The 15,735-nt window shown below is 36.0% G+C and overlaps 1 protein-coding gene across 1 annotated transcript in view; it reads right to left on the reverse strand.

Annotated features, from left to right (window-relative positions):
- Positions 1-11,659, reverse strand: part of SLC9A9 (solute carrier family 9 member A9) — a 686,028-nt gene extending 674,369 nt beyond the window's left edge. The window contains exon 1 of the mRNA XM_044251554.1: positions 11,448-11,659. The gene's annotated coding sequence lies outside the window, so the exon portion shown is untranslated. The remainder of the gene's footprint in view (positions 1-11,447) is intronic.
- Between the last annotated feature and the right edge of the window lie 4,076 nt (positions 11,660-15,735).

Here is a 15,735-nt window from a genome sequence, read left to right on the forward strand (position 1 = left end):
ATCATTTTGATGCCCTTACTAAATATATGCTCTTTTCCCTAGATTCCCAAAGGATTTTTTTCTGTTTCTTTTAAGTCCATTTTATTAGAATATGTCTTGGTCTTGGTTGTTCTGGGTTGATATTTTCAGTTAACAGTATGCTCTTTTAACACCTATTTTATAATAATACTTCCAGCAAGTTTTTCTTTTTTTTCCCAAGATTTTATTTATTTATTTGACAGAGAGAGAGAGATCGAGAGAGGGAACACAAGCAGAGGGAGTGGGAGAGGGAGAAGCATGTCTCCTGCTGAGCCGGGAGCCTGATGTGGGGCTTGATCCCAAGGACCCCAGGATCACGACCTGGGCCAAAGGCAGATGCTCAACAACTGAGCTACCCAGGCACCCCTCAGCAAGTTTTTTATATTTGTTCTATTACCTAAATTTCTATTCTATTCTATTACCATTTCCATATGTCAAATCTTTTTATCTCTCCAATATTTGTCATTTTCTCTCAAATCCTTTTTATCTCATTTTTGTTATTTTAAGTCTTTCTTTTAATCTACTCTTTCTAATAAGATATTATTTGTTGTATTTGAGTATATGCTTTCTCTAGTTTATTCATCAATTCTCAAATAGATTTTTATTTTTTGAGTTATATCAGTTAATTTGAGTTTTTCTAGTTCTGATTCTTGTTTTTACATACCTTCTAACTTTTTCTAGTATTTTTAACTCATTTTGAAATGGTATGTTTCAATTTGCAGTTATGTTCAGTATGTCTTTCTAGTGTGTTTTCTTTGCCTGCAGGGCTATTCTATTATTGTGTTTTCTTATAGATACTTGCCTAGTATTTGACTTCAAAAATTTTCTATATCATGGGGCACCTGGGTGGTTCAGCGGGTTAAGCCTCTGCCTTAGGCTCAGGTCATGATCTCAGGGTCCTGGGATCCAGCCCTGCATCACATCAGGCTCTCTGCTCAGCAGGGAGCCTGCTTCCCTCTGTCTCTCTGCCTGTGTCTCTGCCTACTTGTGATCTCTCTCTCTGTCAAATAAATAAATAAAATCTTAAAAAAAAGTTTTCTATTTTTATTTTCTATTCTTACTTTTATATAAATTTAATTTTCATGATTTCTTAGATTTAGTTCAGATAGCTTTTCTAACTAGTTATGAGATCCTTTTTTGTGTTGTTTTCATGTATTAGTAATGGCTTGGTTGGGGCAGTTTCTAGCTGCTTCCTTTTCTCTTTTATCTAGACCTTCTTTTTCCTTTATTTCAGTTGTTTCTAATCTGAACAATTTTGTTTTATCACAGCAATTTCTCTTCAGTATGAAGCCTTGTACTTGGAGGAAGCCCTATGAGAAGTTAAGGGAATTAGCAAGTTCTTAAGACTTACTGGTTATTGAAATATGCTAAATCTCTTCCAGTTTTAGTTACTGTTCCCAAATTGAATTGCCATGATTTCCAGTGAATACTTTTTAGTTTACGTGGGGCTCTTCTGTCCTCAGGTCCATCAAATACCCCATTACTTCTCTCTGCTTTTCCCTGCATAGACACCCAGAAGATATAGGTCTCATGTCTACTGATGGCTTTTCTCCACCTGCTTCTATTTTGAAGCTTGTAAGGATATACTGTTGTCTTGTTTATAAATATTATCGTTGCTGACTTTATAATATGACATTGTAATTGTAATATCTGTTTTATGTGCGAATTTTAAAAATCTCACATCTATGGTACCAACTCCCTGACCACCTTCTCAAAACCATTATTTTTTTTTTAATTTTTAAAAAAGATTTTATTTATTTATTTATTTATTTATTTATTTCACACACACACACACAGAGAGAGAGAGAGAGAGAGAGAACACAAGCAGGGGGAGTGGGAGAGGGAGATGCAGACTTCCCACATGGCAGGGAGCCCCCACCAGCAGGGAGCCCAATGGAGGGCTCAATCCCAGGACTCTGTGATCTTGACCTGAACCAAAGGCAGATGCTTAATGACTGAGCTACCCATGTGCCCTCTTATAGTTATTTAAATGAGATAATTCATATAAAAAATCTAAAAGTTAATTAGGTATTAAAGAACCAAAAGGTGTGACAAGAACCCTTGAATAACACAGAGCTAGAAACTGCAGAAGCAATGACAATATCCAGAGCAGAGATGCCAAAGAAGGATGTATTGTTGGTTGATGCTGGCATTTCTGAGCTAAGATGAGTGGACTCCTGGGATTGGGGTTTAACCCTAAAAAAAGCTGGAAGACCATTAATGTTGGTTTACCTGAAGTGGCACAATAAACATGGTGTTCAGAAAACTGCAGAGTCAGCTGCTGCTACCATAAGGAAATGTTACTGCAGAGTAAAGATGTATTAGGGTGATGCTAATAGGAACAAGATACAAATGGTAAGAAAAAGAACAGTTTCTTTCATCTTCTATCTTTTGATAACCCTTTATTGCCCCTTATTGCCAGAGCTCAACAGGGAGCAAACTGACAAATCAGAAATGCTTTACAGAGTTCTAATTCCAGAATTACAAAGCAAAATATTGAACAGTAAATTTGAAGCTGGTAATACCTTAACAACTGGCTTATAAGTGTTATATGCTCTTTGTAAACTGTGCCTTTTTCATCGCATAGTCTTTATCTTATTTAGAACTTTTAACCTGAATTCACTTTATCTGCTATTAATGCTTTTTTCCTCAATTTTTCTGTATGCAATCGCTTATCTCTTATGCCATTTTTTAATTTTCAACATTTCTTCACTACTTTGTTTAAACACTTTTTCTTAAGGGGTATATTGATAGGTTTTGTTTTTTTCAAGCCAATCTGAAAAGCTGTTTTATACATTGGGAAAATTAAACATTATGTTTTATTTTTTTTACCCTATTTGTTTGCATTTTTTTAAATGTGTCCTTATTTTAATTATTTCCCTTACATAGTTTTCCTGTTTGATCATTACTCTTATCTTTTCCTCTTTGTAATTATGAAATTCTATTGCACTTTTTCATACAACTGGTGATTATATTTTCATACATTCAAAGTGAAATCCATACAAAAATAAGGGTTATATGCAAATAAGATTTCACCTATTTCTGTTTGCTTGGTGCTCCGTTCCTTCTCTGGATGAGCCCTTTAGAACACTTTCACTTCTCCTCTCCCCACCCACACGTTCATAGAATTTGTTGATCTATTTTAATTGCCTTTAGAGTCTATTATCAAGATTCTTATTCAGTATGCCACTTATACTTCAAGAAGTACCAGTTAGTATTTATATTACACATATTCAGTCACTCTACATCTGTTTACGTATCTCCTTAGATAACAGATGTGTCAGAGCTCATCATTCTTTCATTTACTCTATCTTCTCATGTATTGAGGTGGGTTTTTGGGGGGGGTTTGGGGTTTTTTGTTGTTGTTTGATTACAGTCTTTCCTATACTATTTCCTCAGTTTTTATGCTGAGTGATATATTCTAGCACATATTTACAAACAACTTTCTTTGACACTGATAAATGTTATCTTGATTGCATTATAGTCGATGGATCATATCTCTATGATATGATATTTAGTCCTTTCTCTAAATATATATTTAGTCCTTTCTCTAAATATAAATTATGCTAAACTTTCTAATACTTTAAGAGTTGGCTCCTATCTGATTCTTTTTTCTTTCATAATTAGTCTTCCTCCATTAGCTAATTTTACTTAGCTAATCTTTATCCTCTGGATTCAGAAATTAAAATAGATTATTTCTAACAGGTCTATAACCAGGTAGCATCAAGTCAGTATGTGGAAGAAGTTAAAATCTCAACAAAATGTTGGGTCCTTCAGATATTAATAATAGTTTCCATGACACATTTTCACTGTATGATACTGGCACCTCTTTCAGGTAACTGTTTTGTTTGCTGATTTGTGACTGCTGATATTTCCTTTCTCATTAATGGTCAAGTTAGTCTTGTCTTCCCTGTTGACTATAATGTAAATCTTGGAACTAGAATTTGATTGCACTATTGTGTAGAAGCAAACCATGATAGTTTTAATGTATTAAGAAATCAGTTATGATTACTTTGCAATAGCTGATGGGAACTCCCCTCCTTTTCTGCCTTATCATTCTTAGTAAATTACATTGTGAGCCTATGGTCTTATTTTCCACAACAGTGTTTTTCTTCATCAATCCTGCCTGAGCTCTTTTATTCTGTAAACAAATATCCTTCCCCAATTCAAGACAAGTTTTTTTCTATAAAATGTTTAATTATTGATATTATCCCATCTTTTATTCTTCCTTCTTTTGGAACTCTGTGTTATTCACTATTGAATCTTCTGTATGTGTCCTTCTGTTCTCTGATCTTTTATACTTTCCGACTGTTTATGTTTTTGTTCTGTGCTTTGAGATATTCCTCTACTTGATCTTGATACTGCTGAATGTATGATTCATGTATTGTTTTTAAGTATGAAAATTATGATTCAAATCCTTAGGTTGGGATAGTGTGAGCTAGGGATATTAGTTAATGCACTCCTAAATTTCCAGGCTAAAACCCCTGGTCTGAAACAAGCACATAAAATCAGAGGAAGTGAATCTGATCTAAAATAAGCATATAAAATCAGAGAAAAATAAATTGTGTTAGTTTGCTAGAGCTTCCATAACAAAATACCACAGACTAAGTGGCTTAAATAGTAGAAATTTATTTTCATAAAGTTCTGAAGGCGAAAAGTCTAAGATTAATGTGCCAGCAGTGTTGATTTCCTCTGAGGCCTTTTTCCTTGGCTTGGAGATGGCTGCACATTTGCTCCTTCTTCCCGTCTTTTCTCCATTTGTACACACCTCTAGTGTCTGCTTATACACCCAAATTTCCTCTTTTTATGAGGACACCAGTCAGATTGGATTAGGATCCAAGCTAAAGGTCTCATTTTAGCTTATTCATGTCTATAAAGAACATGTCATCTCCAAATACGGTCATTTTGTAATGCTAGGGGTAAGGATTTCAACATAGGAATTGGGGAAACGGGGGAGGGGTCACAATTCAGATGATAACAACTGTCATTGTGAAAAGAGATATTTTTTTAGAGTTTTTTATTTCACATCAATAAATTCTGATACCAACTAGGTGTCTAACAATTCAATTCAGTTCAATTCTGGCAGCAACTCTTAGGAGTTAGCATCAGGCTCCTCAAATGTCAGAGCTTAGTCCCTCAAGACCATTTGAGAAGCTAGGGACATAGAGTGCCAAGGGTACCTACATTTCTGCTCAGCACACCAAGTATTCATGAATTCCTCTGACTGCCTCTGTTGGTTTAATAGCTCACTAGAACAACTTGCAGAACTCTGGGAAGCATTTTACTTGTGATTACTGGTTTAATATAAGACACAACTCAGGAAGAGTCAAATGGAAGAGATGCATAGGGCAAGGTAGAGGGGTGGCTTATGATGTGGAGCTTCCACCCCTCCCTGAGTGCACTACCCACTCAGCACCTTGATGAATTCAACTGGGAAACTCCAAACCCCATCAATTAGGGTTTTTTGTGGAGATATTATTACATAGACATGGATGATTAAATTATTCTTGGTGATTAATTCAACCCCCAGTCCCTGACCCCTTTCTGGGATTTAGAAGTCAGACTGAAAGTTCCCAGCTTTTAATCATGGTTTGGTCTTTCCGGTAACCATCGCCAATTTTGAAGCTACTGGAGTCCTGACTTATCTCTAAGGAAATTCCAAATACTTTAGGAGCTTTGTGTCAGGAACCAGGGGCAATAATAAAATATTTTATCATACCCTATTTGTGCAAAAAGGTGGCAAATTGCTTTTGAAACCTTGATGAGTACAGACCATAAAAAAATCTTTTTTTAAAAAAAAATATTTTATTTATTTATTTGATACAGAGAGAGAGAGAGAGAGAGAGAGCACGCACAAGGAGGCAGAGGCAGGCAGAGAGAGAGAGGGAGGCAGACTCCCTGCTGAGCAGAGAGCCCAATGCGGGACTCCATCCCAGAATCCTGAGATCATGACCTAAGCTGAAGGCAGAGGTTTAACCCACTGAGCCACCCAGGCATCCCCACCATAAAAAATCTTTTAAAAGTTATGTCCGCCTCTTAAGAAGTTACTTACCTTTGTCTCTTTAAGAATCATCTATAAAGCAAATGCAAATCAAATACCTACTTATTCCTGGGAAAACTTCAGGTATCTTGAATGTAAATACCTTAGAGAAGCTAAGCATTTTGTTTTGTAAATTGAAATGTATCTAGGTATCAGGTTTCTGCACACTTTTTGGCTTCCTTGAAAAAGTGTCTTTCTCCTTGGATTTGCATTGCCATATATATTACTGTTTTTTTCTTGGAACAGTTGTTGTTGGAAACTTTCTTGTGCACCTTCCAGTCATTATATGCCTTTTGTATTGCTTAAAAATAACTAATAAACTGATTCCTAATTTCTGATTTTCTATTTTATGTAAGTGCAATAATACAGAATGCACTGCCTTGTCTGGTTTTTCTTCAATATTTTGTGAAATTCATCCACATCATTTTGCATAGCTGTAGATTGTTAATTCTCAATGCTATATTATATTCTACCATGTGAATATACCACAACTTATCTATTCTTTGTTAATGGACGTTTGAATATTCTTTAGTTTTTTTCTGTTATAGTGTTGCAATGAATACTCTAGTGTATGTCTGTTGGTGAATGAATGCGTGAGTTTTCCCTTGCGTATACACTTAGAAATAAAACTGTTAGGTCATAGGGTATGCATATGTTCACTCTTAGTAGATACTGCCAAACAGTTTTCCAAAGGACCAAGTGACCTCCCCACTAGCATTGTGTAAGAGGTATGACTGCTCCACATTTTTATCAAGTCTGGTATTGTCTATCTTTTTCATTTTATTCATTTTTGTCTAGGTACATAGTGGTGTCATATTATGACTTTAATTTGTTAGCCTAGTAACTAATAAAGGTGAGGTTTATATTTTCAAAAGTTCCCTCTTAAGTCTTTCGCTTACTGTCCCCCAACCCCTACCGTCATTGGGGTGTTTCTTCTTACTGATTTCTAAAAGTTCTTTACACAATCTAGATACATCTTTGTCAAATATATGTACTGGAGATACTTTCTCCTACTCTGAGTTCATCATTCTCTGAATGAATAAAAGTTCTTAATATAGACCGATTTATCATTTTATCTTTATGTCTAGAGTTTTTGATATTTCCTGTTTAAAAACTTTTACCCAAGTGTACCAAAGATTAATCTTGTCCAAAGACACATACAGCCCTTATCCCTGGCTCCTGGAAGTTAACTTGTAGGCCCCTGGAATGTCCTGCCTCAAAAGAGTGTCTTTGTTCACTTGGGGCCTCAAACCATGCCAAATAGTCTATATTTAACAATATGATTTATGGTGGGAGCCTTGGCCCATATGATATCACACTGACTTTTGGAAGAGCAGGAGACTAAGATTAGCAATGTGGGAAGAGAACCATGACTATGTGACTGACCCCCAATAAAAACCCTGGACATCAAGATTTGGTTGAGCTTCCTTGGTTGACAGTACTCTGTGTGCATTGCCACACATCACTGTTGGGAGAAGCAAGCATTGTTCACACAATGCCACTGGGAGAGAACAACTGAAAGCTCTCTGTGCCTGGTCTATCCTGCACCCTGCCCTATGCACCTATTCCTGTGGCTGATTTTAATCTGTATTCTTTCACTATGGTGAATTGTAACCATGAGTCTATCAGCTTTCCTGAGTTCTGTTGTTCTAGTAAATTGTTGAACCTGGGGGCAGTCTCAGGGATTTCCTGAATCACAGCCTACCAAAGATTAAGCAGATGTTCTCCTGTTTCCTTTACAAACTTTAGTATTTTATCATTCACATTCAATTTTTACTTTAGAACTGATTTTGGTATTTGGCATGTGAAAACACCGGTCAAGATTGTCATAAATCAGCTGACCACCTGTGCATGTGTTTCTACTCTTTGTATTTACGCAGTCTTCCAGCTTTTTTTTTTTTTTTTTAAGATTTTATTTTTATTTATTTATTTGACAAAGAGTGTGAGAGCACAAGCAGGGGGAGCAAGGGGAGAGGGAGTAGATTCCCTGCTGAGCAGGGAGCCTGGATGTGGGATTTGGTCCCAGGACCCTGGGATCATGACCTGAGCTGAAGGCAGATGCTTAACCATCTGAGCCATGGAGGCGCCCGGTCCTCCAGCTTTTTGTTCACTAAGAATAACTTAGTTATTCCTGGTTCTTTGTATCTGTGTGAGTTTTCAGCTTGTCAATTTAATTTTAAAAACCTGTTGGAGGGGCGCCTGGGTGGCTCAGTGGGTTAAGCCGCTGCCTTCGGCTCAGGTCATGATCTCAGGGTCCTGGGATCGAGTCCCGCATCAGGCTCTCTGCCCAGCGGGGAGCCTGCTTCCTCCTCTCTCTCTCTGCCTGCCTCTCTGCCTACTTGTGATCTCTCTCTGTCAAATAAATAAATAAAATCTTAAAAAAAAAAAACAAAAAAAACCTGTTGGAATTTTGATGAGGGTTATGTTGAATTATAAATTAACATCTTTACATATGACATCTTTATAATATTAAATCTACTAGTCCTTGAACATGGTATATCACCATCTCCTTTTATTTAGATTTTTTTGGTCTCTCAATAATGATTTGTAATTTTCAGTACAGAGTTATTGTCCATCTTATTTTCTTTAGATTTATTCCTAAAAATTATTTTGTAAATGATGCTACTGTAATTCATATAATTGGTATGTGTAAAAATCCAAAGAATCTACAAACTATCAGAATTGTTGCCACTATAAAGACAATAAACAAAAATACTTTATTTCTATATACAAGCCACAGATATAAAATAGACAGGCTAATCTTTTATTAGAAAAATATTTCTCTTTAAATATGGCTTTTAAAAAGATCTATGGAATTGGAAAGTAATTTTTAAAATAAAATTCTTAAAATATTTTCCCTGAAATTTCCTTTGCAGTTATTTCCAGCTTCAACAGAAAAACAATGTATGAAATGTAATTCATTGGTAGTCATTTTGGTAGAAACATATATTCCAAAAAATGAATAAACAGACATGTTATAATTCAATGATTTTTATAGTAAAGTTTTAACTATTTACTATTTGAGATTTTAACAATTTGAGACTTTAACAATAACTTTCTTTTCTTTCTTTCCTGATATTGGAGATTACATAACTTTTTTTCGATTGTTTTTCATTACATACAGTTCAAAACTAAGTATTTGTGTCTTGAAGACTTCGGAATCAAAACCTAGTAACAAAATTAAAAACCTACCCTTATATAGAGTTTAAAGCTTGCTTTTATATAAGTTCTAGAACTTCAATTACTGTATTTACTCCTGAGTATGCAAACTCGTAACTGCAATTAGATGCTACTTTACCTTAAAATGATATAACATCTATAAAAATACAAATTATCATGAAATTCCATTTTAATCTACTAAGTTGCTATTTTCAGTCTGTCAACAAGTTCTAATAATGGTCTTGTTACCTTCTAATTAGATTAGCACACAATATTTTTTATTTATCCATAAATATTCAAGTTCTACTTTCTAAGTATCTAGCAAATCTTCAAGGAAACTTACTTATAATAAAGACATGTATTAGTTCTGTGATTTCAATTCTTAATTCCTGGCTTCTTAAAAAAAATAACTTTACTAAAGCTTTACTATTTCCTCAGCGAGGAAAAAAAAGGAAAAAGCCCATATAGCAGTCTACTTTCTACAGTAAGTACATGGTAGCACAATGATAGAAAGTAGCAGATGAGGGCACTTAGGTGGCTCAGTCAGTCAGGTGTCTGCCTTTGACTCAGGCCATGATCCCAGACTGGGATCGGGCCCCACATAAGCTCTCTGCTCAGTAGGAGTCTGTTTCTCCCTCTGACCCTCCTCCCTCTCATGCTCTCTCTTTCACTCTCTCTCACAAATAAATAAATTTTTTAAAAATCTTAAAAAAAAAAAAAAAAGACCTTTAAAAAAAGAAAGTAGTAGATGGTCCATCTAAGCAACAGCCGAGTGAATCAGTAATATTTTGAAGATGGTAAATCTGTTGTGATCTCATACTTCAATGGACCACACTCTGTAATTAGTTTACACTGGATGACAGGACAACTCTACAATTAGTTCCTGTGATACCGTGATTTATAATACATGTATATTTGGTCTTCACCAATGCTTACTGGTTCACAGATCCCCAAACCTTGGAATTTTTGAACACAAGAACAATGAAAGCATCTTTCGTTATAATATTTTGTCTTTTGTCCTCAGTTCCTGAAAGCACTTCAAAGACATAAAGATAAAAATGAATGTCTTGTTATTCATAACAAGCCTCTTTCCACCACAACTGGGTTTATGTTAATGGATGACTTTTGAAAAGCACAGAAGGATGGAGGCTGGTTGCCAAGGGAACCAACCAGGAATCCAGGAATAGAGGGTTGAAACTTTTAGTCCCATCCCTTGAAGAAAGAGAGAAGATGGAAAGGATAGGGAATGGAGGCTGAATCAGTCACCAATGGCCAATGATTTTAATCAATCATACCTATATAATGCAGCTTCTATAAAACCTGAAAAGATGTTCAGAGAATTTCCAGGTTAGTGAACACATGGTCAAGGGAGAGTGGCACATGTGGGGAGGGCATGGAAACTCTAGACCTTTCCCCATAACTTGCCCAATGCCTCTCTTCTATCTGACTGTTCCTGAGTTATATATTTCTATTGTAAATCAGTAACCTAGTGAATAAAATGCTTCTCTGAGTTCTGTGAGCCATTCTAACAAATTAATCAAACCTGAAGAGGGAGTATGTAAGAAAGCATAGATGATAACCTGGACTTGTTACTGGCATCTGAAGTGGGAACAGAGACAGTCTTGTAGGACTGAGTCCTTAACCTGTAACCTTAACTGTAACCCAAAGAACTTCTTTGTTCATGGGAACTTCTGATTTATAGCTGGTTATTTGAAGAACAAGTAACCACCGGGAATTGCAACCAGTGTCAAAAACAGAGGGCAGTTTTAGGGGACTAAGCCTTTAACCTGTGGAATCTGATACTATCCTCAGGTAGATAATGTCAGAATTGAGTTACATTGTTGAATACCCGGCCAGTGTAGAGAGAATTGCTTGTTGATGTGGGGAACCACCCCTCCACCCACACATACACACATACATATCCTACATGTTAGAACTGGTGGCCAGAATCTTTAGTTCCCCAAACTGAGAATTCTTAATTATTTACCTACAGGGTTTATAAGCCTTTTGGTAAGGGAAAAAAAAAAAAAACAAACAAACAAAAAACATCTAAACAATATAATTTTTAACACTAAATCACTAAATACATGTTATGTTTGCTACCCAAGAACAAAACATAAATGGCCTTCTTCAGCTATGGCTCATCTTTACAAATGGCATAGCCATAAGACTAAAGACTATGGCAGGTCTTTTACATGTGGTTTCCATAAAGGGATCTTGGTAAAGATACCTTACTTAGAAGTCCAAGCTTTAGCTACTCAAGAGGATGCTTTTGTTCTTTAAAGGGCAGCTGAGGTTCTCTAAGCTTTCTGACATGCTTGCTTATACAGAGCAGTGGGCTGCAGCTGTCATCATCTGCCAGAGGTAACAGGAACATCATCTGCACAGGCCCGCAGACTTGGGAGAGTCAAGAGACATAGGTTGTAAGACTTAAGAAGAAAACAGGCTGTCAAAGGAGAAAGAAGCAAAATTACTCTAGTGCACACAACTTCCTCTCTGGACAGCAATCAATGCAAATATAATGCTGGTAACTACAGGCATTTCTAACTTGTTTATGATCCTTCAGTATTTGCTTATACTTCAACATTTATCACAGACATGTAATAAAGGAGGTAAGTATGTATGTTTTATCCACTGGACTCTGAGAACCCTCAAATCTTGAACTTAGGTAAAACTGAGTAAGGGGCACTTTCAGTATGTATGCCAACCCATAAAATAGGTAATAATAATGTTAATTTACACAGGTCACACATTTTGGATTAACTTTTCAAAAGATCTTAACAACTGGGTACACAAGTAACCTGTCGTTGAAATGGTGCTAATTTTTCCGTTTTTGCATGAATTATTTTCTTTGCTGAAACAAACTGGGGAAAAAAAAATCTCTTAAGTATTAAAATTTACTAAGAGAAAAATGTGCCTCTGGGTTAGCCTAGCCAATAACACAGCATGTTAATTTGAATTAAATATAAATCATGAATTACAGGTTGCAGTTGCATTTGAGCTAAGTTGTACTGTTCTGCACAAGTCAGAAAACTATGTAACTCAATTATCAAACAAAATAATAATTTGGGTATTTATGAGTTTTATACACCCAACAAAGCCAACTGTTTGATATTGAACCAATCCTAAAAAAATACCTGTGTAGAGTTGTTGAGTTAAAATAAAATAAAATGTGTTTAAAATAAATAAATAAAAATAAAATACTGACCAGCTTTCAACTACAAAAAGTGTCCTCAAGATAATCTAGTATACACAAATCAGATTATTAACATTACTTAGTGAAGAGTTACAATTAACATTGTCAAGTGTTTGCCTAAAATTTAATGGAGTTAGAAACAAAGGAAAAGATTCCATCATTTTGTGGGATGTCTTAATTGGACTGAGAGTAATATATATTATAATTTACATTTTGATGGATAGTTACTGGTTTCAAAACTACCTTAAGCTTAGAAACACAAAACTGGCACTGAAGAAAATGGACAGGAGGAAGTCTATTTCTAGCTGCCTCATTATTTTTTTCTCAGTATCCCCTACCTAGCAAAGAGTAAATCTTTGGGTAGTTTAGGATAAAACCACACAGTGATAGCTGATGCTTCTCCTTCCCTTACATCTCCTTTACTCATCTCCTTGATTAAATCATGTTAGGTCTGTCTTCAGAATATTCCCACCAACCTCCTCGCTATCAACCATTATTTCTGGCTTGGATTTTTACAATAATACTTAGTTCTAAAGTGTTCCTTCACTTGTTTACTCATCCACCCATCAAATAACTACTAATAAACAATCACTTAAGTACACAGAGAATTACCCTTTTGGCCTTTACAAAACAAACACCTCTTATCTAACCTGAATCTCACTACAGTGCATTGTTCCAGGACATAACTGCCCAGGGCACTTAAAAGTCAATACTGAGAAAATGAATAACTAGGTAAAGTATCATTTTCCAAGTTGGCATCCTAATGCTTTCATTCTAAATCAAACTAAAGAACCTAACTGATACATCATTGAGAATATTCTGAGAGGCCACTGGAATCATGATATGCCATAATTTTTGGCATATAACTCAATAGGAATAAAAGGAATTGAACGATACTGCTATATTCTTTTTATTCCTCTCAACAAGATGTTTTGGCCTTTACATCTCTGAAAATGAAAAGAAAAACAACTGATGTTGAACTCTGTCAGATGCTAGCAATAAACAATATTTATGCGTGAAAACTTCAGCTAAATGATAAAAAGCCCAATGTCACCAAGAAATACATTTCAACAAAGCATTACTTTATATAATTATTCAAAATTATAATATTTATATGTTGATTAGCTGTATATTAATAGTTATAATGATAAAAAAAAATTTCCCTGGACTGACTTAACATTTAGAACATTATGACCACAAGATATGCAGTAAATAATTAATACGCACTTTTTTTTTTTTTTGGCTGCAGTGAAAAATGATAACCAGCAAGACTTTGATGCTTAAAACCATACTACATAAGAGTAGAATTCTATAGGTCTGCGTTTCTCAGAGGCATAGCACTATTTGGGGCTGATTAATTTTTGTTGTTGAGGGTTCCTTTGTGCAATGCTGGATATTCTGCAGTATCCCTGGCCTCCTCCCACTAGATACCCAGTAGCCCCTATTCCTAGCTAGGACACCAAAAATGTGTCCAGATACAGTCAAATGTCCCGAGAGGGAGGCAACAGTCCCTGAAAACCACTACTGAAAGGGACAGAACAATACAATATAATACTTAGACTATCAAAATGTTAGTTCACTTTTTAAAATTGGATGATGGGTATCTGTGGTACACATTTAAAAGAGTGTTACTGTAAAATAACATTTTATGATACACTGGAAATTACCTCATTTGCCATTATTTAAACTTATGGGGAAGAGCTCTGGATGTTAGTTTATAATCTATTAGCCCAAAGCATCCTGTAATTTATAGGACAGGTGGGTAATGTACTTTAACATTCACTTATTGATCTTTCTCCAAACCCTAATATAGTACTTAGCTATAAGTCTTTTTAAAAATATACTTTAAAATGTATTAAATTTTTAAACACTTGATAAAAGTCTAGAAAACTGGAAGTATCAGGGCTTTTAAACAAATACAACATATGTAGGGACAAAGCAACTATTTTTCAAAATTCAACTTGTATAGACTAGTAACCCTTTCTACATCCATTCTTCAGATGATGCCTTAGAACTCCAAGGATTTGGAGACTGATTAAAAACTCTAAAATCTTTTTCATACACAGAAGCAGTACTTGTTAAATCCTGTTACTAGTCACCTAAATAGTCTCTAACTAAGCTCCTATTCTCTCTGCTTAATCAGTTTATTGTCAAGAATGCTTATGGAATCATTCATTTCAACTATAAATATTAAAATGCATGTAGTGCTTTTATTGTTTTAAAGCATTTCCACATAAATTATCTGGTATTAATCAAATACATCTACAGGACAGGTAAGAAGGTATTAGGGAATTAGGAAATTTGTAATTTAGTAATGACTTGCCTAGTTTACAATTCAGCAATAGTAGCAGCAGCAGCAGTGTTGACATTTCCAGAGTAATCACACCAAACGCTTTCTCAGGAAATCCTCGTTTGATGTTGTGATCATAACTTCACATTGTATGGAGTTTTAGGATGCTTGAAGGCAAGTTCAATAAAATTACTGCAAAGGTGGCAGAAAGTCTTTAGCTGTAGCAGCCAAATTTCTTAATCACTTTATATAAGACTCTGAAACCTAAATCTTCCAAATTGTCTGTAATATAGTATTATTTAAAATTCACTTCTATGTTGAATATACTTATTGTCAAGTTTTTCTTTTTAATTTTGTTTGAATTCTTCTATCTGGAAGGACAAAATATTCACAGTACTTCTCGAGAGGATGGCTGCGCTTTTTACAATCAAGTAACTTGAGAATACAGAGAAGCGAAGTCTGTCAATAAGCCCCTGCAGAGGTGATCTATACATGCCAGTTACCAGTGTCTTCTAAAAATCACTGTCCAGTGCTTAAAGTTAACTCAGTTAGGGCTCTGGTTTTTAATACCATATCAGGAACCACCTTCTTCTCAGAACCACCAACACCCCTCATTTTAACTCAGCGCTCAGACTAAAAAGGATTGTATGTTCTCAGCTACTGCTAGAGTCCGGGTCCCCTAAAACTCAAACCAAAACAAGGCGCTATAGTTCAGCATTTCCGAGTTATTTTTGCAGTCGTGGCGTGAATCTGAGCCAACGTGCCTGTGTGGAGCGCCAGACAGCCCAGGGTCCCCATGGTTACCGCCACAGCAACGCGTCGAGGCCCGCGGGGCAGCAGGCTCCAGCCCCGGGACCGCCGCGGGGCGGAGTTCGGGGGTGGGGGGCGCTGGAAACACCAGCCCGCGCCTCACCGACCGCGCCGGAAAATTCACTTCTCCAAAGTGAAGCAAACGGCTTCAGGGCCGCGCCGTGAAAACAGCGGGAGCAGGGCAACCCCGCCCCAACTGCTCATCCCCGCTCGCCGCAGCTA

Source organism: Neovison vison, chromosome 6 (genome assembly GCF_020171115.1).
Source record: "Neovison vison isolate M4711 chromosome 6, ASM_NN_V1, whole genome shotgun sequence".
Taxonomy (NCBI): Eukaryota; Metazoa; Chordata; class Mammalia; order Carnivora; family Mustelidae; genus Neogale; species Neogale vison.